Genomic DNA, 27400 nt, shown 5'->3' on the forward strand with positions numbered 1-27400 from the left:
ATGCGTCTATTGTATTTTGTTCCCTTATATACACTCTATGTTCCTACCTGAATTCTATCAATATTATCCCCTGTTTCTCCCTGCATTGTAGGGGAAAGTTCAAGCACGGAAGTCAAACATTAGAGAATCCAACTTTTTCATTGGTTCAAAGTACAGTGCGTATTTGATAAAGATCTCTTATGGTACATTGACGTCGTAGGGTATGGAGCACGCACGTTTGCAGAGATATTATCCTGATCTACATACATATAAACTGAAGTATATATTCTTCTTATATCGTTTTCAACTTCCAGGAAGAAACCTTCTTGTAGATCAGCTCGTTTGTACTTCAGTGGTTGAGCTCCTCCGTGGCTAAGCGGTTAGCGTACGCGCCTTTGGCGTGGGAGACCCGGGTTCGATTCCCGGCGGGAGCTCATGTGGTTCGGATTCCACGTTAATCAGTAGGTCCACGTCTCATATAGCCTCGCTGCTGAACGGGACGTTAAACTCAAAATCAACTCAACTCAACTTCAGTGGTCAACGAGTGTTCATCTAGGGCAACGAGTGTTCATCTAGGGTCCTTCTTCTTTTCAAGAACTACTTATGGAAATAAAAAGGTATGTAAATATAGCACGAAGTCAGTTGAATAAGGGTAGATATTTAAAAAAGAATAGAAGAAAAGAGGAAAAGCAACTTGATTCTCTCTACGTTACAAAGTTGGTTCATAACATGTGTATTAACTTGCGAGATATTGCGACGATACTTTGCAGCTACCTCGTATCTCAAAAACAAAACACAACTTATCAAGAGAAGAAAATAAAACGGTTAAAAAAGTTGGAAATTATTTGAAAGTCAGCGACTTTTCTGATGGAGAAGTCAATTACGATTACAAATTGACTTCTCCATCAGAAATGTCACTGACTTTTAACTAAACTCCAACTGTTTCAAACTTTTTTTTTCTTCTGGAAAGTTTTTTTTTTTTTTTTTTGTGATACGAGGTAGTTGCAAAGTACCATCGCATTGGCTTCTTTAGAAAGCACTCCAAGACTTCCTTTTCTAATAACTTCCAGTAATTTCTCTAGTAATTAGTCAAAATAACTCCTTATTGTAGTTGCATTCTCCAGGAAGTCTCTCATTTATTTTTAAGAAGCTATAATTATTACAAGAATATGTTAGAAGTCTTATTTTCCAACCATATTACAGCGTAATAATGCCACAGTGAGATGCGGATCTTCTGGTTTCCAATGTTTCTATTAAAAAGATATTTGTAATTAGAAGTTAATTGATTTTTTCAATTTATGTTGTATAAGAAACGTCTTAATATTTAGTAAAATAATACGTTAATAAGATTAATGGATAAAGAATATTTTGTTAAGTTTCCAATCGAGTGGCAGCACACATTCTTCTCAGGAATGCAATATTCGGGAGAAGTTCGGGGATATTTTCGAAATTTTCCATGAAAATGATTTTTTATAATTCCATTGGGCATCCCTAGCGGGGCGCAGGGTGCTGGTATATCCACAAAATGTTCTTAGAAAATTAATGCATGTCCTTTGCCTAGAAACGTTTTTTTTAATTATTGAAATTAGTTGTTCTCCGAAGCCTTCAACTTACTGTACGCTATAGGTTAAAATCGCGGTTAATTAAAAATTCTAATTGTTTACATTTAACTTTCGTTTAGTTTTCCCACCAACTAATTGCTGTTTACACTAATATTAATGCTCAAATCTAAGTATGGTTATGGTTTGTAAATGGTAGTATGTCTCACATGAGTTGGCGGTAAAGCATGTTAAATATTACACTGTCCTAAAAGAAAACGGTAATAAGTGTCTATAGTTTATATAGCTACTGTGTTCATATTGCTCAGTTAATAAATTATGTTGTATTTGACACGGAATAATTCTTGCCGATGTAATATAAGGTGCCGCCATTGTGCCCAAATTTCAGGGCTGAAAAAGAGTCCCTTTCTGAAAGTTTTTGTCTGGTTTTGGAGCCAGTCAGAAATTATAGTATATTGGCCAGACAAGCGCCCAGCGTAAGAAGCTATCCTCAGCTGCTCCACTTAACTGATAGCGGCCCCCAGCACCGAACACACCTCAGGCCACTCAATATTGAGAGCCTCTAAATCCACCCACAACGGACAGATGGACGGGGCGGTTTCTGGGAGACTGACATGGGACGCAACGAGACACCCAGCTGCCATCACCCTTTCGCGTTCAGCTACACCCTCATAGGCTAAACTTAGCCAAGGGTTGCTATCTCATGGTCCCACACCACAATCTTGGCTAAGAGTCCATCTCTAAGGCTGCTGATCCTGCCAAAGCATTTCGTTGCTCCTCATCCTCTCCTTTATAGAATATGATATACAATCGAGGTTGAATATCATGCATGCATGCTCAGCGGGTTCGATGTTATTAATCAAGGATCAATAACGCTCGTCATCCCCCTGCGGCGACGGACGTTCTTCCACCTACATGATTGGGGTACCCCGAATGTCACCACGTAGAGGTGTACTTAGGGCTATTGCTGTCCTAACTTAGGGCTATTGCCGCCCTATTAAGTAAAAGTACGAACCGTTACACTAAACTTTCTCGTCACAAATTTCTTAAATTACGATGCTACAATTATTACTGAATCACTTATATATAGAATACGAACAAAATTATGTTTACGGAAAACTTCATTCGAAGAAAACTCAGCAACAAAGGGTTATTAATGAAGTATTATGTTAACATATTTCAACAAAATCGCATGAGTCGTATTCGAGGAAATTGACAAAAAAGCACCTTGTGGATATTTTTTAGGAAGTGATTTTACTCAACATTACATGGTTATTAATGAAATATAAACAAAATTGACTGAATCGTTTTTGAGAAAATCACCCAAAAATAAACTACCCCTCATGGATTCATTCATGAGACATGGTTTAACCCGTTTATATTGTTATTAATGAAACATTAACTTATGAAATATGAAAAAAAGAAATGCCTCGGTCGTTTTTGAGAAAATTGTCCGGAAAGAAACTCACCCCAAGAGTAGAATACCTCTTGTACTTTTTTTTTTTTATTAGGAAAAACAAGTTCTGATTGTCAATATTAATAAATCACTTATTTATGAAATATTAACCCTTTTAGTATTTTTTGTAACTTTTGTTACCGTGGCGTAGTATCGTTTTTGACCGCTTATTTAGGTTCTATAACAGGTATTTAAGCCGGTTTTTTTATTAGTCAAGTCAAGGATAAACCAAAGAACAACCCAGATTCGTTTTGGAACCGGATGGTCAACTTGGCGGCGCCAAGCGGGGGTGGAGGGGCGAGACTTTTTATTTTTTACTTAAGGCAAATTTCTAAAATGTTTCCCGCCTTTAGTTTTCACGATAAGAGATTGGAACTTTGCATACGGATTGTGTGTACCTTTGGTTATTTCCCAAAGTTTTCTGAGATTCCTACGTGAAACCGGAGCCAGGCCCGAGGGGCGCAAGTGTTCCGAGGGGGTGATTTTTTCTTGAGAAGTGTGGTAACGTTGGAAAAGGCTTGTTATCCTAAACAAAATAACGTTGGAACCATGACTCTTGGCCAAATAGTAATGACGCAGTAAATTTTTATAATACGTATATATATATGTGTGTATACATAGAGAACCTAAATTCAGACTTTCAACAAGTCCTTTCCGCCCTTTGTTTTCAAGATACAAGATTTATATTTTTCACACCTATTATGTACATAACACGTATTTTTAGAAAAAAAAAATCAGATCCCTACATCAACCAGGCTTGGGCCACAGGGGCAAAGTATTTAGGTGGGATTTTCAAAACAAAAAAGGATGTTTTCCCTAATTTTCTGGTTCCAGTGTGCGATATGGATACGAGAGTAATACCGTTGGAAAGAACTCGTTATATATATGCATGTATATAAAAATGGGTCACCTTCAGACTTTCAAAAATTTCTCCTGACCTCAGTTTTCAAGATACAAGAATCAAATTTTGCACACGTATTGTGTATTTTTTCTTTCGATTAGCCTATTTCTGGTGTACGATAGGGATAAGCAAGTGGTACTGTTGGAAAATACGATCTATCCTGTAAACCACGAGGTATGAACCATGATCATACTATAAATAGTAAGGAAGCAGTAGCTGTTTGAGTGAGAGTCTCAAATTTACCTCAGAAAGTGGAAATCCTAAAATGGTTAAGAAGTTCGTTTCTGTAGTTTCTGAGAGCACCGTCACTAAATAAATAAATAAAACAATACTGTGTTTACACTAATATATTTATACTGTAATCATATGATAATATATTTATTGATAAAGTATAGTATCATATTGTCAGGTTATCAATAAATCATTTATTTACGAAATAAAGAACTTACTTGCAAGTGTGAACTACCCCCTGTGATTTCTGAAAAAGGAAACCACTTTCGCAACAGTATAGTGTTATTATTGTAATATATGTTTATGAAATATGAACAAAATTGTTAGAGCTATTTTCGAGAAAATCACAAACTCGAAACTATTCTTATGGATTTTTTTCTTATATATATAAATCTTAAGTTTGAAATGGTCTCGATACATTTTAAGATATGGCCACTAAACGTATTTATATTGTGACGAAAGGACTGATGGATTAACTGATGAACAAAACTGATGTATGTGTTTTCTGGCCAATAGGGAGTATGAAAATTTAATACTGTTAAAATTTCAATTTTTTAAAATTTTTCTTCAATCATCACTCTTTCTTTAGCGTCAGTCGAAAGTAAAAATAATAAATAAATAAATAAATAAATAAATAAATAAAAATCACTTAGGAAGATCATGTTTACCTAGGTATATCGTACACTGAGAAAAATCCAATTTCCGGACAGCGGTATATTGTACAAATATACTGAATCCTCTTGCTTACCACAGGAATCAGTATGGAGCATACGCTATCCATACGCTACATTCACTGCCCTTAGATGTTACATCATGCCGTTCAGGATGTTCGATATCTAACAGTCTTCCTTATGTTACATACATACATGTATGTTATATTAGTCAGCTATATGTTATATACGTCCATTTGTATGTAAGATCCTGACCGCCTATATCGTTTCATACAGAAAGTACGTACAGTTGGAAAACTTTTACAGAAAGTATTTTAAAACATGCGTTTTCAGCTATACGTCTGCTGTACGTTAAGTCCAAAAACTACAGGAATTACGTGTAACCTACCTTTTTAAGTACGCCACCTACAATTTTTTTTTCTCGGTTTAATTATCTTAGGTGCATTGCTTGTCCATCATTGTCTCTAGAATAAAGCAGGCTTTCGAATCATACCATATGCTTATGTTATGAGTTTTAAATTACCGAAATTTTAATGACAAATCTTTCATTTTAATCTGGGAGCCTCTATTGCTGTCGAATATGAGTGAATCCTAGCACTGCCCTAGGTAACATAGGTGACCGTTCGTACTCTACCAAATGACGTTGGCACTGCAGCATCCATTCAGAATTTTGAGAGGAAATGGGGCGCTACTTGAAAAAAAATAGCGAACTACGCTTTTGGAAAGTCAGTATTAACGACGAGGGGAGCTAATGTGCTGACCACACATCACTCCAATGGATGTGTCTCACAAGTGGGCTGGAGGTTCGAACCCCTGACGTCTGTTGTGCTATGATGTCAAGGTTATTTTTTTATTACAACATACGTATCATAGCTTAGACCCCATATGGTATATTTTCCTAAAATAAGAGACCAGATTATTCGATCTAAAGATTGACAACATTCGCAATGTTTTTTGCTTATATTTTATTAATCTTATCACTAATGTTACAATAAGCAGTGTTTTCCCCCTGATAAAGATATAGATGTATTTTATTGATGAGATGAATTTTATTCAGACATAATTCTTCGAATAAGTCCATATCAATTTTCTTCAATCAGATAAATACGCTGATATAAATAAGGTGATGGTAAGTTATAGTGATTGTAATATGATGCCCGTAGAAAATCTAGAACATGCTATATAGGGTGTTCAGAGATATACAACACTCGGTATAGGCACCTCAAACAGCCACACAATCATGTGTTCTGACGAACAGTCCATCGTACAGATCCCATCTGTGATACGGTATTCCACTCTTGATTATTGAAAATTGCTGGAATCCCACTGCGGATTGTGCTCCGTAACATGTGTGCAAAATTACACACTAAGCTATGACGTAATTTAGGTATTGTGCTGGAGCATAAGGTGGGAGACAGGATTGATGTTATAAATATATGTGGTACTAGTCAAAGCCTCTGAATGAAAACCGGAAGTAAATGGGATGTTTGTTGTTTCTGTATCGGAATATTAAGTGTAGATTCCTGTATTTCAAGTGTTAACACACGCAAGAATTTCCCTCACTTACATGTTTGCAGATACATACTGAGTCTATAACGGAAACGGTTCTTATTGCCATTTATTCTCTTTAACATTGATGTTTTTTCCAACACAACCAAAAACATTCTTGGCTATTGGAAATCCCAATCGTTAGAGAGGAAAGTGAAAACTTAAACACGCCTCCAACAATAGTTTGTTTGGTGGTCGTATTTTCACATGGGTGACCACGGTAATAAGCTCGGGTGCAACCAAATGACCCTTCTATTCAGATACTCCTTAGGAGTAATAGACAAACGGCTGGTGGGAGAACGCCACTCATCACGTACACAACTCATTGACCATGGTGACGCGATATGCAATCGCTGACTGCGAATAAACACCTGTCTCTAGCAAAATCATCGTGCGACGACGATTGAGACCACTTATACTGTACAATTACATAATAGACATTCGTTGGCGTTGGGGGCCACTGTGGCTCAGTGGTAGAGCGTTCACCTCCGGTGCTTTGGGTCCCTGGTTCGATCCCAGCTCGCGCCGTGTGGACTTTGTGGTGGACAAACGCCGTACTCGTGGGTTTTCTCGGGGTTATCCCGTTTCCTCCCAATTTCTTCATTTCACCATTTCACTCATCTCTCATCATTACCGTCTCCTTTAGCCTAACCGGCATAACCATGGGACGTAAAACTTAAAGATTTCATTTCATTTTTTCGTTGACGTTGCCAAGGTATTACAGACACAAACTCTGACTCACACACAACTACACTTGTTATCCACAAGCTTGAACCTACTGGTATCATGCAGAAGCAGATCTAGGCCGGGGAGGCTAGTTCCCTCCCAGTCTATTGAGTGACAGAAATAATTTAACTAATATTTATATATTTTTGAAAGTTTCTAGTAAACAGGCCCATAGCCAACCTGATTTATTAGGGGGTTCAGAAATAAAGACTGAGGGGGAAATGACAAAGACATCAAAGAACACCATAAAATTGACATTTATTTATTATCTATAGAACCTGTATTTATTTTTGAATTATCGAAACCGTAAATTTCGTTTCATTTATTATTATTATTATTTTTTTTTTTTTTTTGTGCTTAATACAAGCTCTTATCGAGGTACTTTGTTTCATTAAATAATAATTAAAATTGAAGTATGTATTTTTAAAACATTAGAACAAAATTATATTACAGCAATTTTAGATTATATCAATAAAAGGAAATAGAAGTATATGTTTTATTGAACATTTGCACTCAATTTTCTACCTTTCAAAATAAGCGAGACACTACAGTTTATTAATATTTACAACTTATGTTCTGGACTATGATACTGTTGTTTGGAAGTGCACCTGGTATCCTTGGATGCTTGTCATGGTTGCAGTGAGGGCCGGATTTAAAGGGGGTGCACGTGTACCCCCCCCCCTTCGTTGTAAATATACACTATCTAAAATGAGAAGCTAGGAGTGGAAATGGCAATACTTTCCGAAACTTTCTGCCATTATATTTCCGTTTGGGGCTTAAGAGAAAGCAGAGCTTTCCAAAAGCAATAGTTAAAGTCAATTTTCTTAAAGTTGAAGGAAAAGTATTCACCAAGCAAAACAATATAACATTTTTCAAAGAGGGGAAGAAAACAGAAGCCTGGAGGAGAGAACAACATTTTTTCTGCATATCATTTGTGACCCTGTTTAAAATAATACTCCCTCCCCCGTTCTATGTATCAGTGTTGTCAGGGATAAACAATATCGTCGTATGTCACTTTAAAGAGTTTCAGTGTGATTCATTATTTTGTAGTTATTGGTGCACCCTCCCTCAGAAAATCCAGGATCCGAACCTGGTTGCAGTAATAGGGTACGGTTTGAAATTCTTGAAACGGGTAAAGGCAATGGAAGATGTTTGGTGAATCTAGCAAAAAACATAATTTTACACATAAATGAGTAGAATTCGCGAAGTTGAATTTAATTTGGTAAATATAATTGCAAGAATTTCACTGGTTTTGAGTCAGTTTGAAAATTCTCTTCAGTCTTATACTTTAGAGGGGGCAAAAAATAATTTATGGGGTAGTGCTCCTCTAGCCTTTCCCTGGCTACGGACCTGTAGTGAACTCATGATATACCTATCAGTCTGGGTTCTGGATGTTCTCCCTAATTTTATAACTTCTAGATCCGCCACTGGCGTCATGCCTTCTAGACACTATGATCAAACTTACCTCTACGGTTGCCACTGTGCTAGAACCTTCAAGGTAATATTAACAAGCACTCTACAGACGCATTTTGTGGTAAAATTTCATTTTTATGAGATGTTACTTCATTGTCTGAAATGTGTTTCCTTTTGTTTAAAATGTTCAGTAAGAAGTCTACAGTATTAGCCATTCGTAGCTGAAATTGAAATAAAAGTAAAATATAAATAGATAGTTATATAAAGCAGTAAAATATAGTGCAGTACTTTCTTATTAAGTTTCATATGATATTTAAATAATATAGAATTTAACGTTCTTTTTGGGATATTAAAAATAAAGATGATTGTATAAAGTATCAAATTTCTGTAGAGATTTCCATAACATTATATATCACTAAGCCTTATTGTATTCTTAGAACTGTTGAATGGTGGAGAAAGGAAGAACATAAAAGAGAAAATGGAGACAAATAAGACATGACGATTAGTCTTTTACCACACATGAAGATAATTGCTGCATTAAAAAATACGAAATATGTAAGTTATTGATTATTCTGTACATGTCTGTATTATAGTTATGTGCAATACATTATTAGCCTAATTTTAATTTGTATTTAGAAATTTTATATATCTTTATCTATTATGTAACTGGTAAGTTTAATTCTGATGTATTTTGTAGGATATATTGTCACTACGTTAGTTGAAAAATTGTTTTCTTTTCTTCTTTAAGCTTGTCTATTTTCTATGGAGTTTTTGTTGCTAAGTAACCGCTCGATCTTGCACAGTGTGTTGTTTCCACAATCTGTGCAGTACGATTTTCTTCAGAAGGATGAAATTTAATATTGTTATTATTATTGTTATTATTATTATTATTATTATTATTATTATTACTATTATTATTATTATTATTACTACTATTATTATTATTATTATTATTATTATTATTATTATTATTATTATTATTATTATTATTATTATTATTATTATTATTATTATTATTATTATTATTATTATTATTTAAGACTAACCGTTCTTCTCACGGAGAGAATACGTTTCATTTTGGATGTAAAGGGGTGAATTTGGATTTAAACGGCATCGGAAGTGTCATTGTTCATTTCAGCAACTCGGAAAACTATGGATTCGACATTAATATTGGTCATTTACTTTATTTTTTTTTATATCTTCTCTTTCTTTCTCCCTACATTGCATCTTCAAAGTGAAACGATAAAAAAACATGCCAGGCCAGAATCTCATCTATGTGGCAAATTTTATCGAGATTGTTCTCGTGGTTCAGGAGTTACTAAGTTTTATTTTTATATATATCTCCCCCCCCCCTTTCCTACGTTGTAGGTCAGAGTGAAATGATAAAAACCATCCCAGGCAGGAACCTCATCTATGACAAATTTGGTAGAAATCGTTCGGATGGTGAAAGAGTTATGCAGTTACAATCATATTCACTTTCAATTTAATATATCAGAGTGGCTTTTGGCTAGCTGGAGGCCCACCCCCAAGCCCTCGCGTCTCTTAGGTATCAGTCTTTGCATCTTTGGTGAGGGAATTTCGTGCATTTGCTCTTGACATTTTCTAAATTTGGCCCAGCTTTGGGTTTTCCTCCCTGACCCCCGCGTTTATTCGGCCTACGGCCTCGTACCTCTTAAACCCACAATTCTACCAAATTTCGAGTTGTTTTTCGTATTTCAATTATTTAAAAGTTAAGATTTTGTATCCCAAGAAAACGCCCATTTAAATAACATGTGAATTTCTTTCTCCCCCTTTAGACACCTTAAAAAATAAAAATTTTTACTTTTGGCAATTTTCCTGTCGGTTAGTCTATCGTACAATCATGCCACATTTCATCATTCTAATCCTGAAGAAAGTGCCTAAACCTTTTTGTGTGTAGAATATCTCCTATATAAATAACATAGGAAAGATTTTTCAGTTTCTCATAAAACGACTCTAAACTTGGAAATTTTAATTTCTGGCGATTTACTTAGGCAGTGCTAACGAAAACGAAAGCATACCTAATTTCAAGTTTATATTCTAATTCCAAGAACCTAAAATATGAGATTATAGGACCAATAAAATGCCCATTTAAACAACATGGGGAATTTCTTTACCCCGTTTAGACTACCTAAAAATTAAAACCATTCACATTTGGCAATGTTATTGTGGGTTAGTCCGTAAAAGGTACAATCATGCAAAATTTAATCCTTGTAGCCCTACAGGAAGAACCCAATAATTTTGGGGTAAAAAAGATGTCCCATATACATAATATAGGAAAGATTTTTCAGTTCCTCATAAAACCACTCTAATGGAAATTTAACACTGTAAATTTTTATTTTTTGAAAAAAAAACGTTACATATACTTCAGGCAAAAATTTTCCTATAGGCCTTATATCTCGAGAACTACATACAGTGAAGCCAAACCAAAGCCAAGAATTTACTCAGTATGATGTGCTTATTCCGTAAAAAATACGAAAACTCGATTTAGGGACCATTCAAAAATTTTGTGGCCAATGATCCACAAAATTCAATATATTTCATATAGTCGAACATTACCTTATTCGAACTATATTTTGAGAACTACAGACACTGTATCCAAACCAAAACTAACCATTTACCTAGTATTATGTACTTATTCCATAAAAGATATGAAAACTCGATTTAGGGACCGTTCAAAATTTTTGTGGCCACCGATCCACAAAATTCAATATATTTCATGCAATCAAATATTTTCTTGTACTCCACATATTTTGAGAATTGCATATAGTGTAGCCAAACGAAAACTAACATTTTATTCGGTATGATGTGCTTATTTCGCAAAAAAAAAAAAAAAAAAAAAAAAAAAAAAAATTAGGGAGCGTTCAAAAATTTGATTGACCCTAATCCACAAAATTCAATATGTTTCATACAATCAAACATTTTACTGTGCGCTCCATATTATGAGAACTATTACATTTAGTGTAGCCAAACCAAAACTAACAATTTAGTCAGTATGATGTGTCTATTCCGTACAAAATACGAAAAGTCCATTTAGGAATCGTTCAAAACTTTTGTGGCCCCTGATCCAAAATCTAATTATTGACCAAGATCGCAATCTTTTGAAGCATTTTTGGATCATTCCTAAAATTCTTGACCAGATCAGAATTTTTTTATCCATTTTTTGGTAAGGACACAGTACACAGTAGATGGTCAATAAGATATAGTTCACAATTGAAGACCTGGGTTCAAGAAGGGGATGTAGTTCCAATTGTGGATTTGATTCACAATTGATAGAAAAAAAAGTTAAAACGCAATTCATTCTCACTTAACCTCCAAACATTTTGTAAAGAAATGTGATATAGGAGTAAAGCATTTCTTTGCAAAAAGTTTGGAGGCTAAAGTACAGGATGGTCCAGAAGTGGGCATATACCCCTTTAGTTTCAACAGTATAGTGTAAGTTATGGTAGAATGTCTGTACACAGTTACCTTGAAGTCTTAAGAGTGTTAAGAGTCATAAACATCGGTATCATCACCATCCATGTCGTAACACAGCTGAATTCTGTGCCAAGTTCTCGCAGATGTTTTGCGGAGATACGCCGGAGTTACGAAAATGAAGACGTGTTCCACAGCTGCTCGCAATTCCTGCGTTGTGTGATATCGAGTGTTTCTTTATGAAACTCCAGAGAGCATTGTCTGGTGTCGCCAGATCGGAACTTCTTGGAAGCCAGGCAAAGGGAGCTGTTAAAGATACACAACCTCTTCCAATCAAGCAGCCAGGAAACGTCTGATTCAGGTTATTGCACACGTGAATCGCGAACAGATGAACATGGATAGCAATGTTGTCAGACAATGCCAAACAATGTTACCAGACAATGCAAAGCAATGTTACCAGACAATGCAAAGCAATGTTACCAAACAAATGTGGTTAAAACCTAAAACCGTCAGAAAACACCAATTAGGGGTACGCCCACTTCCGGACCACGCTGTAGAGTAAATAGATTTCTAGTAATATTTTGTTTCAATCTTGAACCAAAGGTAAAATTGGAGCTGTTGCCTTCTTGCACCGACGTCTTCAATTATAAATAAAGCTTGAACTTTAATTTTAGATTAGCTATAATTGTCCAAAGATCAGATATACAGTAAATCAATTAATATATCGTATCGACCTGAACAAAATGAAATGCTAAGGGTAAATTCTTACTCTTAGTTAACAAGAGTTAAATGAAACTACTTTTACGGTGCTAAAATATATGTCGTTTTTTGTCAGTAATAATTGACAATTTTAATTCACCTGAAGTAGATTGTTTATTTATTTATAAATTGCATATGCTAAATAATACATTGTTAAGTAGTAAACTATGTCTATTGTTGTTGTTCTCCTTGTTGTTGTACTAACACAGGTAATCCTAACCGTCCCGCCCATACTACTTCCAATAATCATTGTAACTTAATGGTCTAAATAAACTATCTAACCAACTAACGCTATGGCCTATGGAACCCGGAGGTCCAATGCCGCGTTCACGAAAGCTCACCAATTACTTCTATTCTTAGCCAATTGCACCCAGTTTATACTCCCATTTCTACGAGATCCATCGTCCTTCCTTCTAAGCCTAGGTCTCCCTAATATTCGTTTTCCGACTGGATCTTCAGTTAAGACTTTGAAAACGTTCCTACTTTCTTTTGTTCTGGCTCTATGGCCTGCCAACATTAGTCTTCTATACTTTATAACCCTAACAATGTTTAGTAAACTGTAACTTAATGGACACATATTAACATATTCTAAGGGAAAATCACCGCCCCTCTGCTGAAAAGTAGTATTTTATGAACTAAAAGCAATTTAAATTTAAACAACTAGGTCTACGCGATTTTGTATCTCTTATATAAATATGTTCAGTATATCTGAAAATTATTAAATGATCTGTACCAATCACAATTTAAACAAATGAAATAGTGTATGATAAAATCGATGATACAATTCTTTCTATCTATATCTTGCTACTCCTAAGATATTAATAACTAAATAACAAAAAAGTATGGTAGACCTACCTCATGGCTATGTGGTTTAAGTGTCTTGGATACAGGAGACGCGATCTGATTCCTGACATACTCTGTCGTGACTTAGACCCAGGGCCGGATCTTGAATCCTGCGAACTAAGCATTCGCAGGAGGCGCTAGGTGAAGAGGGTGCCAAACTGAAAAATGAATTTTGTGTTTTAAATGTGAACATTTATTAGAGAAAATGTTATGATGAAAAATTTTCCAAATAGCTTTAAATAAATATTGTACAAACTGAGATAGAGACAAAATACATGGAAAGGACAATAAAGTCGAATCTTTGGCTGGCTGTAAAACACCCTTTTACAATTAAAATGGGCTCGTACATCAGTTGGTACCAATGCCACACCCACAAGTGATAACTAGTTTGAGGAAAATTTCCCGCGACACAGGGAGATCTAGGAAAGATCTTTTAAAGAGGGTAAAAGGGTGATTTTACGAATATGAGAGAAAATGTGGAAAAATTTAGCTTTTCAATAGATGTTATATTAAGCACTACAACAGTACGACTAAAGACAACAGTATTCTTTCCACAGTCCCGCCATATGCACAAAAAAATAAAATAAAATAAAATAAAACATACTCTTCATTCCCCTCTCAACAACCCTTCCGCGACCTTTCTTAAGAATATCATTGCCAAATATGTCTTTGAAATGGGAATGGATCAACAACAAGAAAAAAAATCAACTGCACGCGTTGTTTATGGATTGGGTGGCATTATCGCAGTAGAAAGGAATGTATTCAATGGTGTTCCGCCTTGTTATAAACAGTGTCCTCGCAAAGTGCTTCGGTTTAATGGCCACAGTTAAGGGTTAAGAAGGGTCAGCGTAAATGAAATGCACATTATCGAAGTTCAAGCGACTAGGCTTTTGTTGTCCGTTGGTCCAGGGACGGGAGCGAACACTAATTTTTAATCATTTGTGAGGAATTTTTAAACTTAAGTTCTTAATAATAGTACCTCACCAGTGGCGGATTAACACACAGGCACAGTAGCTACGTATCTAGGGCGCCAGCGCTGAAGGGGCGCCCAAGAAAAAGTATATTTAAAAATCAGTTATCGAAAAATCGGTCTTTGTTTACAAAAATCATTTGATTTGCTTATTTTATAATTTTAGTATAAAGCACTAATCTAATGTTGGATTTGCACTTCAATTTTTAAAAGCGCTGTGCAGTTTTGACCAAGATCGCAATCTTTGGCCGTTCAAAAATGTTGTGGCCCCTGATCCAAAAACTATTTATTGGCCAAGATCGCAATCTTTTGGTGCATTTTAAGGATCATTTTTAAAATTCTTGGCCAAGACCGCAATCTTTTGCTCCTTCTTTTTATCATTCCCAAAATTCTTGTTTATTTGTTCGGTTTTAACTATTGAATTAATTACAGTGACTTTCTTCATTTAAAGGCACTAGTGTAAATAAATAGCCACTGATATTTGAAAGACAGTAAAATGGTCTGCTTATCGTTTCCCTTAGTTTCAAGAAACAAGCTGGGTTTATTTACGACGGATTCTCAAAGAGGATTATATTCCGGACTGTCTGCTTCCGATCTTTAAACATAGTTCCGCCGTTGTGACATATGTTTGGTGCAATTATTATGTTATCCCTATTCCAGAAGCACCGAAAGAATGAATCAGTTGTTATATAGAGATTTTAGGTAACCAGTTACATCCTGTGGTGCATATGTTATTTCTTATAAGAATGTAATCTTTCAATATGACAATGTGTCAATTGACGCAGTCAGAACCGTTCAGGCTCGTTTGAGAAGCATCATGATAACGAACACAAGACCATGCCACTAGTAAAATGTGCCCACGCTTGCGTACATTTCTAATTTTGCTTTTTATACGAATTTGAGGACACTGAATCCAAAGAAACTGTATTAAAACTTATGAGTCAATGGATTTACGAGAAAAGTGATCTCGAAGCTGGGGCCTTTAAAGCACTGCTTGTGCCAATAGTAAAAGTGCCTATGCTTGGATTTTAAGGTCATTTTTCTCGTGACCGCATGTGTGGATAAGATTACAAATAGTTTTATTAGACTAAACATTATTAAAAATATATGGTCAGTTTTATAGCAGCGTCATTTCTCCATCATCACTGATACAACTGAGTGCTGCTTTGCATGAATAAATGTCAGGTGTTTCTCTTTAAGCAACTTGTGAGACATAAGCCTGACTTCTTGACGAATACAATCCATGGTGCATTCTAAAGATCTCAATACTCTATTAATCAGATTCATTAAACCTTTTACCCATCATTACACTAAATGTTCATTTTCTGCAAACTGAGAAGCTTCCATGCTACAGAATACTCGTCAAACTCTTCTCTTTTACGAAGTAACAATTTTCTGTGTTAATGTCGTACATCAATTGTATCGTCTTTTAAGCCGTGCTCATTTTCATTCCACCATACTTCCACTGAGAAATCAGTTCCTTCTCGAGCAACATCGCAATCAGATTCTCTTTACTTTTAATATTATTTCTTTCTCTCAAAACCTGCTCATTGGTTTCCTGTTTCAACCAGTTAATTTTAAACGTTTTTCTCCATGACAATATCTTGAAAGGTTTCTAGTTCTGCTCTGCCCCATAGAGTACAATACTCGACAGTGAGCATTATAAGGATATTTTGTTAAGACGATTTCATTAATTTTCATTAATTAGTTTAATTAATTTATCTATGGGCAATTCATCTATGGTCGCCGGAAATGCTCAGCTTTCTACAGGAAGAACAATGGTTACTCATTATATTTGAAAATACGAGAGCACTGACAAAAATAAATAACGACCCTGTCGACTCTAGTGCCAGCAGACATGTACCTTCTTGACTGAACTTGGGCTTAAATGTGGTCGGTATTATCACTAATCAGCTTAGCGATCCCTAAAACAGTCGATTCGACAATAGTCGCGATCATATTGGATATTTTATTTTTTTTTCACCCTTTGTCACTTCCCTCATGCTGATTGGGGCTGAACTTGAACTTGGAGGACGTCAGGAGTGTACTATTTATCTCAATGACCTCGAAAACTATAGATTCGACACCCATGTCTCTCGTTTTCGGTAATTTTTACGTCTGTCTCTCCCCATCCTCAAGTTATGCTAGGAGTATTTTACTCCCGAAGTATTTTTTTTAATTACGTCATATGTATATGGCAACTTATTTCTAAAAATGAGTTTACATAAAGAGTTTCATCTTCCTAACAAGGGGAGTTTATAAGATACTCTATTTTCCATAGATCTATAAGCCACAACTTCCTTTCCTTCGTGGCATACGCATAAAAGATCTATATAGCATACGGTCTCTTCGATACAGTTACTTAGAAGTATGCCAAGCTAACGATGTGAATTTGTATACAGAACAAATAAACATTCATTTTAGACTTCCAAACAATGCTATGCACACATCTCGAAAGTCTTACCGAACGGCTTATGTCCGTCTGTTAGCAGGCACGAGAGCAAAAATGGTAAGAGAGAACGAGAAGCATTTCTTTTTTAATCTATCCACCGTCCCGAGAATAGCTTCCATCTAATCAGTTAATCCTCTATTCAAACCGGCAAGGGTAGAAATTAATTACCTCCGGTTCAACGTTGATCGTCATAGAGCAAAAATAGTAAGAAATAGCGGTTGAATATACGATTTATTGCAATCAGTTCAGCATTTGAAGCAGAGATATTATCTTCACCCACATTTCTCTATTAAAACAAAAAATAATGGAAATTTGCTACTACTTTCGATTGTAGTGATGATTTCCATAGAGCGAAAACATTAAGAAATTGTGAGTAATACTTTTTGGATAATGATTCAGCGTCCGAGGAACACGTTCTATCTCTGTTTGATCTTGTTCATCTATTACTACTAGAAGTTATAGGTGAATTGCCATGATTTTCACTATTGAATACGCATAGTTTGGAAATTTACCTTAGCTTCACGTTATGAAACGAAACTCATTTGTTTCTATGTAAGATTGACGAAATGAATAATTTATACAGCAAGAATGGTATGTAAGTGTCTTTCCTTCATGACACAGTTGCATTCCTCTCTACTGTCACAAATGGTTAAAGTTGAGTAGAAATGCTCCTTAGAAAATTAAATATTGTCCTGTTGCTCTATCTTAGTTCACAACAACACATATGATACCACTATGAACTATACAGCATATTACCAGAGACTGTGGAGTGAACAACAAAGACATAACGTATTTTGGCATCTATGAAGAAATACTCTCGGTGCGTATTCTTATCCAAAGATGAGAGTACCCATCCTTCTTTTTCTTCTTCTTCTTTTTTTGGAAGATAGAATTTTATGAAACAAACGCAGGACTTTTTCAACAACCTCTTTCTGTCTTCTCTATCATTTTCCAATTTTTCAAACGACATTGATGGGTAAGTTTGATAGTATTAGTCTGCTGCTTAGATTTTTTCCTCACTTCCTTATGTTATTGAAATTACAAAATCAAAAAGGATTCAGTTTAGAAACTTTACAAAATGGATGTACGAGCTGGGCCCGCGTGATATTTAGCCACAACATGAATTAAGGATGTGTACTGTAACGCTACGTGATTGTGACTTTTGGAATAAAAATACGTATTCACTTGTAGACAGTGTAATTATGTTCCTCTTTTTTCTTTTGATGGCATAACGTACATACAAGTAATTGACATGGTATTTTATCTTTGGTGCATAATCGAAAGGGATTAAGTTACTTTTTGTTCATTTTAATTTTGTGACACATTATTCACCAGAAAAAAATAATATTTCTATTTTGTATTATAGGCTTATGGTGTGGGTGTCATAAGATTTCGTAACATATGTCGACATATTTGTGGATTATGTCGACATATTTCGAAGGTTGTTTAGGCTCTCTCTCAAAAAAAAAAAAAAAAGTAAATTTTTGACAATCGTCTTTAACCATGCAGAAAGATATATGCTTTAATTTTGATCATCAAGTTTGTTTATGGTATTGAATTATTGTTTCATGCGAGTGTAAAATTATATATATATATATATATATATATATATATATATATATATATATATATATTCGTTGCAAGCGTAGATTTCTGACCTGGTTGGACTTTGGTGCAACTCATGTTTCACATATTTAGTACAAAGACTTTTTCTTTGGTGTTGAAAATGTTTTGCTAAATTTCTAAATTGCTATGTAACTTTAAATTTATTGTATTAATCTAAACTAGCCATAGTGTTTAATAAATGTACAAGTCGTGGTAGTGAGTAGGCTAGATAAAGTGTTGAATCTAGCCTACACCCTAACCTAACCACTAGTGATTGTGTATTTGACACATTGTCATTCTGAAAGACTCCGTCGTTGTTAGGGAATAATATATGCTGTTGGATTCAGATTAATGTTTATATTCCTTTGTTCTGGTATTCAGTTTCATACTTTTTGTATTTCAGGTTCAAACTTTCACAGACACGAAAGAAGCCCTTCAACGGTGGTTGCAAGAGTCACGATTTCCAATAGTGAATTCAATAATGCTATTCTATAGGAACAATGACTTCACAACAAATTGCCTTCACCAAAGACGACAGAAATTCCTTGTTCCATCATTATTTCAAAGAAAGTATCAAATTGATACGTTCTGTCAGCTTATATTTAGATAATCCAGTGTTTAAACAAAGATAATTTCTGTTTTGTTCTGGAACAAAAAGCACAGGAAATGTTAGTTGTAAAGTTATAGTTCTATAATTCAAAGTGGAAAATAGCATATTATATGAGATAGCTAGAAATGGTAAAACATAACCTTATACCGTACGTTCGATGAGATTAAAACCCATCTTAAATTACAGATGATAAATGTGAGAGTCTTCTTTCGTATCTGAATATTCGACTTGGGTTATAAGATGAGGAGTTGAATGAAGTCTGTACGTTGCAAAAACAGAATACTGATTTGAAATGGAAACATCCAGACAAATTCTGCATAGTCAGCCTCATGTATTGAAAAATGATGGAAGATTATTTATAAATTTCAATAAAGCACACAATACCATCGCTTTTTATAGTAGTGTCTGAAGAATAGCAAAAAAGTGGGAAAGATTTACGTTTATGACTTTTGCACCAATGCTTAAACCAAAGTGTCCAAGCTTGCGGATCTTGCATTGCAAGGGCTTGGTAAAGTAGGGCCAGGAAAACCGTTTCTCCTGAAAGTAAGTAAAAATATTATAGTGACGCGAGTGCTTCATGTCACGCATAGACTTTTAACAATCTAGTGGGTTACTATTCTATAAAGTGCAGAAACGCGTTTGATTCTATACGGCTACACTGGTGCTCATTACAGAAATTGCACAGTGAGCATGAAATATTAATTCATTAAGTGTGTGTGTGTTATACTAGCTTGTAAGAAGATTGGTGAGCATGTGAGAACGAACACATTAGATAGGAGGGAAAGTATAGAAATTTCGAAAGACAACACCAGTGTCCCACACAGAGCAGCAGCTGTAAAGTCTTTCGAAGAGATCGGTAAGTACAGTAAATGTTAAAGGCAGAAATAAAGGGGATAGGTCATGATTAGGTGCATGTAAGAAAAGTATTTTTGAATGCATCCAGGCATACTTATAAACTCCATAATGTCGTAATTACAAGTACTGCAAAGATGGTAGGAAGAGAATATAATAATACAGCCAATAAATTTATTATGTTGACAATGTGGGTATCAACTGTAAATTTCGTATCGTCTACTACAACTAAATCATTGATGGTACTTACAATGGTTTGGCCAACTTTGTTTAATGTATACTAACTGTCCCTTTAGACGGAGAGAATAATTATAAGGGAATCGTTCGATCCCCTTCACCTTCTGAGAACATGCATTTCAAATGAGAATGCCATGATGAAAACTCATGACAAAAACTTTGCTTTAATTCTAAACCCACTATCCCCTTAGAGTACGCCCTTCAATCAAAGTGACATAATAGGAACCTAGATCGAAGCCAGTACTAGTGTGTCTCAAAATTTATTTCAAACTATTCAGCCGTTTCCTGTGATAGAATCACAATCAACAAACCTCAGTTTGAATGTGGCGAAAGACATAAAAAATGCTCCACTTTCCATTTTGAACGATAATTTTCAAGAACGCTGGAGTTAGTCACCGCTTATTTTTAATGAAGTGTTTACACACTCTTAATAAAGCGTGGTCCATAAGTTGGCGGACTAGGGCCATTGAAAGAAAAACAAGAGCCTGTTATTATTTTCTTAGAATATTGATCCAAAGTAAGCTTCATTTGAAGCAATGCACTGCTGAACCCGTATTTTCAACTTTCTCGTGGCTTTGAAAAACTTTTCTGAGAGGACCCTGTTCAGCTGGTCGATCACAACATTTTGAATCTCTTTGATGGTATCGATAGTTTCATCTTTTATTTGCAACTTTACCTTGGGGAATAGAAAGGGATGGGGTGCAAGGTTATGATTTGTTTTTGAGCCAGAAACTGCTTAACATATCTTGTACACACTTTTCGTTTTCTCAAGTCTTCGGATAAAATTCGAAAAAACACACTTTTGGTATATTGAGTTTATCTGCTATTAACCGAGATGTCAATTTTCGGTCTTGATTGACCATTTTGGCGACGGCAGCAATGCTGCCATTGGTTCAGGTTCTTGTGGACCGACCACTGTGCTTGTCGTCCTTCACTGATTTCCTACCCTCTCGCAACCAATTGTACCACACAAAAACAGTTATTCGGCTTGATGCTGCATCATTATAAGTTATCTAAATCATTTTTAGCGTGTCTTTTACTAGAGTTTGCTCGTCCTTTTCATACATTTCATACTTCGACACTGAGTAACAATGTGTGAATCACGTGTGATGATAAAAATTCAGTTCGAGTTAAGTGATAACTGTATCCAAATATAAATTTAAATTTCTGAAATTTTCACTCGTTTCCCGTAATTCGATCCCAGATTTCATTTTTATTTGTGTACATATTAAATTGAAATTACACAGATTCCTTGTATTTTGCAAAAGTCATAATTTTATGTTTATAAATATATACATCTAATAATTTATTTTGGTACCACTCAGCTGTGGAATTCATGTTTCGTTGAAGTTCATTACTGTCATTTATTGGTTATTAATTTAAAACATTTAAGGCAATACGTAAGGAACAATTTACTGGAAGTTTTGTGTATTTAGGAATATCGCTTTAAATATAGGTATTATAGGTAATAAAGACTCCAAATTTGACCCTTGTGAAACTCGAGATAGTTGAAAACATTTGGTCATCAAGAAATACGAGGTCCATCTTCTAAAGGCATTTAAACAGTTGCATTTTCGGTTTAGAAACACATCCCACAACCCACCACTTGATACGAGTAATTTATCCTAGAAAAGAATATCGCAAAACATGATAAAATATTTGTTTAGCATAAAGATGTTTTGAAAGAATATAGAACACACGACTCGTTTACAAGTGTTTTGTTATCACAGAACAAGCCATTTATATAGAATTACTTAGTAAACACTTCAATAATAATAATAATAATAATAATAATAATAATAATAATAATAATAATAATAATAATAATAATAATAATAATAATGTCAATAAGATCAAATCTCTCGTTCAATATTCATCTGAATCGGATTGGAAGTTAGGGTTACACGAATGAATTCAAGAAAACTAATCTACTTACAATTGAATCTGCTACATGTATTCATCTCAAATTAAAAAAAAAAATCAAATGAAATATTTCAGTTTAACGTCCCACGAAGTGAATGATGGTGGAAGAATAGGTTGAATGACAATATGGATAAAAAACCGACAAACTTACTTGTCCGGGGATCTAACTAAGGGTCTCACGGCCCAGAGGTAAGCGCTCTACCACTGAGCCACTCCTCCTTATCTGCAACTAGAATACACATCATTCAAAGGCCCCTCGTATACAAAAATATGAACACCTCCTACAGTCAATGCAATCCAAATTTTGTGTGTTATTTACGTGTAAAGACACAGATATCTATCCTTGATGCGATAAGTAAGATTGCACTTTTGCCAAATTACTTATTTCATTCTTATGAAACAAGAATTGCTTTTTTTGTGTGTGTATTTTTTAAATAATTTACGCGCAATGATATTAATATCAGAAATCTCATTTCACATTTCGAACAGTAAAATGTGCTCGCGGCTACTAACATTTCACGAATCATAACAGTGTACGAATGTATTGGTTATTTCACTTATTATAAGAATGTAGGCTATTTAGAATATTATCCAAATAGAAAGTACTGTACATGTCAAACACTACTACAAGCATAAAATTTTGCTTTGACCAATGCATGTGCACTACTAAACACTATCAATAGATGACTACTTGTTACATTCAATAAGTAAAACAGTGTGTCCTCCTTCTTTATGCAGAAAAAATGACCTAGCCTCCACTAAACCCACATAGGTTCTACTGATCTCGGTCTCTTCTTTTCAATGTAAATGACTTCTATTCCGAACACTACAATAAGGAACTAGATGTTTTAGCAGACGATACTTGTGCATTTACTGACAGCTAACAATCAAACCAAGTTGTTAGGTATACACAAAACTGTGAATAAGATACAGATTGACAGTTAAAATATAAAAGTAAATATGCATAAAAGTAAAAGTAAAGAATTGAAAATGAAACTCGACAAACAGGAAGGAAAACGAAAAAAATGAGTGGAAAAGTGCTTGGGAGTTCACACTAAGTTTTAAGCAATAAGTCAACTAGCGACTAGTAAAGCCATATATAAAGCCGGAAGTATAAAGCTTCTTTATAGCCAAAATAAGACCTAATGCGTTAAAGCAAAAATAGGTGAATGTTCGTGCATGCTGCCTTATAGGAGGATAAGTCCTCAAAACTAACCTTACAAAACTGCAATTTCTCGCAACAAAATAATAAAACTAATAACTAATTGAGTAAGATTTACGTGGTTCATACCAGTACAGCAAAGAAATGAGCATCATTTTCATGTCTGTAGTGCTAACATAGCCAGGAAAACAAAAGTTGTCAATCTATATATTAAAATGATAGGTGTATATGTTTGTCTTCAAAGAAAAGTTTATATGTTTGTCTCCAATCCTTTCGACACTGAGATCTCGAAAACCACAAGTGCTAGAAACGAGCGGTTTTCACTGGTATATTCCAAATTTTGTGTAGATTGTAAAGTTCTAATTTTAAAACCATGGCCGTTATTTCTTTATTACATTTTAAGGAGTACACTGGAAGTGTTGAAATTAAAAAAAGTAAAGCTTTATATCCTATGAGCTATACATTCCAACACCACATAATTGTATACAGGAATAGTATTCTCTCAGGCATTTGTTTCATGCTCAACTGATAATGAAAAGCGAAAGATAACCATTTCTCCAGTCTAAGATGAAACTTTATTGTTTGGAATGCTTTGCCCAATGCATACCATATATCACTGACATTAATTTAATTGTGCGCGTAATGTATTTGCTTATTACATACTGCATGCAAGAAGAAAGATAACACTGATCATATGAATTTGAAACTCCAACCAGAAGTAGACTCAAAATTGCAAACGGTGCGAAATATTGAAAAATTATCGAAAAAAAATATCTCCCCTTTATAGTACACCTTGCCAATTTTTATCAAGACGTCATTCACTTGTGTCTGTAAAGGGACATGTACAGATGTTGTGAGGAATGACAAGGAGATTTATGCTCATATGTGACTGATGCGCTGTATAGAGAGCGCAGGTTCAGCTAATCAATCTATTAAAATACTGCAATAGCAATAAAAGCTCCTGAGCTCCAACCTCTAACTTTGGATTTCAAACCTTTGATTTACGGGTTTGTGATTTCACGTTTAACAAAGACAAATATTTTAGAGTATGTGTACTTTAAATAAATTATTTATTAAATAGATCTTTTTTCATAAAGTTGATTTTCTAAAATTGTTGTTCAAAGCCTTTGTATTTTAATAAGTCTCCAAAATGCAAATGAATTATGCTGCCATCTTTGGAGTTCTTTTAAACTATACGTTTGTGGGCGTTTATATGTCTGTGGTCAATCCTTTCGACAATGAAATATCGGAAACTACAGGATCTTGAAAGATGACGTTTTCACTGATCGATTGCAAATTTTGCGTACACTGAGAAAAAAAATTGTAAATGGCGTACTTAAAAAGGTAGATTACATGCGTAATTCCTGTAGTTTTTGGACTTAACGTACAGCAGACGTATAACTGAAAACGCATGTTTTATAATACATTCTCTATAAGTGTTCCATCTATACGTACTTTCTATACGATGTTGTGAGGAATGACAAGGAGATTTATGCTCATATGTGGATGATGTATTGTGTAGAGAGCGCAGGTTTAGCTAGCCTATATATTAAAATGCTTGAAAAGTTCATATGTTCGTGGCCAATCCCTTCGACAATGAGCTCTGTAAAATCACAAATGGTAGAAACATGCCATTTTCGCTGGTCGATTCGAAATTTTGTGTAGATTTGCCAGTTCGTATTCAAATTTTCAAAAAGAAATTGTCTTTATTTTTTATTAAATATTTTAGAAGTCGCTTTCGCCCTATTGACCCTTGTGAAAGGCAACCAGTAGAGAGCTACGTATTTCAGGCACTTTGTGTTCATCTGAATCACAAAACGTATTGCAAGCTAGCAACTTTGAAGGCTTGTGGACCCACAATGAGGCGTACTCAGATATGGAATTATACGAAAAAATTATTTGCATTTGGAATAATCTATTACTTATCCAATTTTACCACAAACTCCCCCCCCCCCCAATATTCTATATATTAAAATACTACATTTATATGTTTGTCTATAGTAATTCACTCCCTTAGAGAGTCTTCCTGTCATTTACTTGTGTCCGTAACGGGACTTTTACAGACATAGTGAGAAGTGGAATGGATATTCATACTCATATTAGAACTGTGCACTGTGTAAATAACGCAGGTTCAGGTAGTCTATATATTAAAATGTTAGGCTTTGGTCAAGAAAAGGTTATATGTCTGTGGACGTTTATATGTTCGTATTCAATCTTTTCGATTGTGAGTTCTCGGGAACTATTGGCACTAGGAAGATGCAGTTTCTACTGATCGATTACAAATTTTGTGAAGATTGTTCAGGTCTAACTCAATATTTAAAAAAACATGGCTGGTATTTCTTTATTACATTTTTTAGGGTACACTGGAAGTATAGATTTAAAAAAAAAATATATATATATACTACGAGTTATACATTCCAACAATACGCAATTATATACAGGAGTAGTATATCTATCAGGCGTATATTTCATGACCAAATGATAATGAAAAACGAAGGATAACCATTTCCCAGTCTAAGATGAATCTTTATTGTTTGGAGTGTTTTACCCAATGAACACCCTTTATCACTGGCGTAATTAATTGTATGTGTAATGTATTTGCTTATTACATACTTCATGCAAGAAGAAAGAAAACATTGATCATACCTGAATTAGAAACTCCAACCGGAAGTAGGCTCAAATCTTGCAAACGGTGCGAGATATTGAAAAATAATCAAAAAAATCTTCCCTTTATGGTACGCCTCGCTGATTTTTGTCAAGACGTCTTTCACTTGCGTTTGTAAAGGGACATGTACAAAAGTTGTGAGGAATGACAAGTCATGCTCATATGTGAATGATGCATTGTGTAGAGAGCGCAGGTTCAGCTAGTCTATATATATTAAAATGCAAGGTTTATATGTTTGTGGTCAAGAAAAGTTTTAAGTTTGTGGCCAATTCTTCCGACAATGAGATCTCGAAAATCACAAGTGCTGCAAACGCGCAGTTTTCGCCGATCGGTTCCAAATTTTATGTATATTTGCTAGTTCAAATTTTCAAAAAAAAAAAAGTCTTTATTTTTCTATTGCACATTTTAGTCGTCGCTTTGACCCTATTAGTTGACTATGGCCAGTAGGACGTTAAGGTTGATACCCTTGTGAAAGGCAACCAGCAGAGGAGCTACGTATGTGGGTTGATGGACATTTCAGTCGCTTTGCTTTAATCTAAATGGCAAAACTTATTGCAAGCTGACAATTTTGAAGGCTTGTGGACCTTCAATGAGGCGTATTCAGATTTGGAATTGTAAGAAAAAATATTTGCATTTGATATCGTCTATAACTTATCCAAGTTTGCCACGAACTCACCCCAACATTCTATATATTAAAAAAATACATACCAATTCAGTCTCTTTGAGAGTCTTCCTGTGCTTTACTTGTGTTCGTAAAGGGACTTAGTGAGAAGTAGAAAGTGATTCACGCTCATATTAGAACTGTGTAAATAGCGCAGGTTCAGCTAGTATACTAATGAAAACGAGGGTACAAGTTATTTAGAGCTTCAATAGGGCCCTTCCCCTCAAACCTTTTTTAGTCTATTTCCTTAAAATCCAAATTATTTAACCTCAAAACTTTTAATTGATAAAAATATTAATATTAGCAAAACACGAAAAGTAATGGGGTAGATAAACTTCCGAAAATTTGGTGTAGGATAAATGGGGATAAGAGTAGACTATCGGCTGAGAGTACTATTGTTTGTATACAGTAGTTAGAAACACTGATTGCTCTGATCACATCGCCACGATAGAAATCTAGAACATCTTAGACAGCTACAGCATAGAAGTCGTAATCCTGTGTTTCCTCAGTATTGGTGAATAAAAGTTTTTCCAATTGTTTGTCTAATATTTTCTGAAGTAACTCAAGCATGAACACAGAATACGTTTACAAGTAAGTAACACTGAATGCCACAAGGAACTGCTCTTATTAACCTGTGTATACGTATGGCCCTGCTAGAGGTGCCTATCAATTATTTACCTGTATCAGCTGAAGAGAGTAAGATTCTGTATGCCTGTGTCGCCAAAGAGCACCTATATAGTGTTGT

The 27400-nt window shown here is 34.8% G+C and overlaps 1 long non-coding RNA gene across 1 annotated transcript in view; it reads left to right on the forward strand.

The window, feature by feature from the left end:
- Window positions 1-214: 214 nt before the first annotated feature.
- LOC145669215 (uncharacterized) overlaps window positions 215-27400 on the forward strand; it is a 70814-nt gene continuing 43628 nt past the window's right edge. Inside the window, exons 1-3 of the long non-coding RNA XR_014128168.1 lie at window positions 215-596; window positions 8922-9039; window positions 18949-20011. This is a non-coding gene — a long non-coding RNA (uncharacterized LOC145669215). The remainder of the gene's footprint in view (window positions 597-8921; window positions 9040-18948; window positions 20012-27400) is intronic.

Source organism: Thermobia domestica, chromosome 13 (genome assembly GCF_964235325.1).
Source record: "Thermobia domestica chromosome 13, izTheDome1.hap1.1, whole genome shotgun sequence".
In the NCBI taxonomy this organism is placed as follows: domain Eukaryota; kingdom Metazoa; phylum Arthropoda; class Insecta; order Zygentoma; family Lepismatidae; genus Thermobia; species Thermobia domestica.